This window comes from Marmota flaviventris, chromosome 14 (genome assembly GCF_047511675.1).
Source record: "Marmota flaviventris isolate mMarFla1 chromosome 14, mMarFla1.hap1, whole genome shotgun sequence".
NCBI lineage: Eukaryota > Metazoa > Chordata > Mammalia > Rodentia > Sciuridae > Marmota > Marmota flaviventris.
In genome coordinates, this window is record NC_092511.1 from 82,682,100 (window position 1) to 82,683,922 (window position 1,823).

The 1,823-nt window shown below is 45.6% G+C and overlaps 1 long non-coding RNA gene across 2 annotated transcripts; it reads right to left on the bottom strand.

Annotated features, from left to right (window-relative positions):
- Window positions 1-331: 331 nt before the first annotated feature.
- Window positions 332-1,823, bottom strand: LOC139701741 (uncharacterized). Of its 2 annotated transcripts, none has more exons than XR_011704249.1 (2): window positions 1,626-1,823; window positions 332-812 (listed from the first exon to the last, which is right to left on the bottom strand). It is a non-coding gene; the product is annotated as an uncharacterized lncRNA (long non-coding RNA). The 2 variants fall into 2 exon arrangements; XR_011704250.1 differs by having other exon boundaries at window positions 332-815.

Consider the following 1,823-nt stretch of genomic DNA (forward strand, 5'->3'; position numbering starts at 1 on the left):
TTTGGGGGTAGGTATCAGGTTCTGCCGCAGTCCGGCTGCAGCAGAATAATCAGGGGGGTGACGAATAACTTGTGTACGTTGATACAGCAGGAGTAGGAGCCGTTTATTGCAGGACAGGAGCAGTATTTATACATTCCACACAGCTTATCTAATTAGCATAAACTAGATACATCAGTCAACCAATAAGGAATCTCCACACTTAATGGCTCGCTTTTGTTACTTCTCAAACCACTCCCTCTGGCATTTTGCCAGGCACCATCCAGACTTGTTTACAAACTCTAACATTCCCCTGGCTAAATGCCAGGTGTTATTTTGACTTGTTTACAGACTCTAACATTTCCCCCTTTTGTTTAATTTAAATAATGACCATAGTGGTTTTTACAGAAACACCATAAATAACCTGCTACAAACAGAAAGGGAGGATACAAAATGCCACAATACCAAGCCAGTTGATGGCTCCATGCAAGAAGCCCTTGGAAAAATTATACCAGCAATGACACTGTTAGCAAAGATACCGAGTTACAATTTGTTATAGATTACAGTTTGTTGTCTCAGTCCAGGTAAAGCAGTGTCTCAATAGATTAACTCACAGTCCAGGTAAATCACAGTCCAGGTAAGTTCTGCAGGCAGCTAGCTTAAATCACAGTCCAGGTAAGTTCTGCAGGCAACTAGCTTGATCCGAAGTCTCGTCCATTTCTCAGCTGAAGTCTCGTCCGGTTTTCAGCAACACTGAAAATTCTTCCACCTTGGTCTTTACCGGCACTGGGACGAAGGCAGGAACTCCGGATGGCTAAAGAAAATCCTGTAGCATTCTACTAAAAAAACAACCTTCTGAACAATTTAGTACATTATCTCAAGGTTTTTTTTGCATTTGAAATAAGCATTAATAGTGCTCATTACTCATCAGCTTTCAGGTGTGGGAGAACCATTGTAGCTTAGTTATTGGCATTGAAAATGACCAAACATCAGGGACGCCAGTAGCATCTTTTGTCGGCTGTAGCGTCCTGGGCAGCCCCAGATGGCCCTGGGGAGTGTCCCGGACTCAAACTGCTACTGGGCACAGGGAGCAAGAGCCTGCTAGACTGTGCCTCCAGGTCAGGTCTAGATTTGGGCTCGCAGCAGTGGAAGAGCCAGCTCCCCGGCCAGGAGGCGGGGAAGGGCCAGTCGCCGCCGCCTCTTGGAAAATCCTTGCTGCGCTATGACCGGCTTGCACACTCGGCAGCCGCCTCTCTGCTTCACGCACCCTCCGGTAACGAAAAGTATTCAGTAATAGCCTTTTGCTGCAACTTTTTTCCTGATAATCCTTCCTCCTCTGATAATCTTTCTTCTTCTGAACTTTCTGTTTCTTTCTGACTAGAGTTCCTGGGCTTCTATCAACACACACCCTAACTATTCTTGGTTCCACTGGGGTGCCTTCTTCCCTTAGTAATTTACTTCTCACCCCTTCCATATTTTCATCATAAAGACAATACAATACACTGAGACAAAACAAGACACAAACATACTGTATCAATCTTCTCCATTTTCTCGAAATGGTCATTTTTCCTCTCACCCTATCTGCCTAGGGACGAGCAGATTGCTCCTGTCCTATCTATGGACGGGCAGCATTTTTTTTCGTCACTTACCCCCGAGTGTCCCGGGGCTCCCCGTAACGGGCCACCATCTGCCGCAGTCCGGCTGCAGCAGAATAATCAGGGGGGTGACGAATAACTTGTGTACGTTGATACAGCAGGAGTAGGAGCCGTTTATTGCAGGACAGGAGCAGTATTTATACATTCCACACAGCTTATCTAATTAGCATAAACTAGATACATCAGTCAACC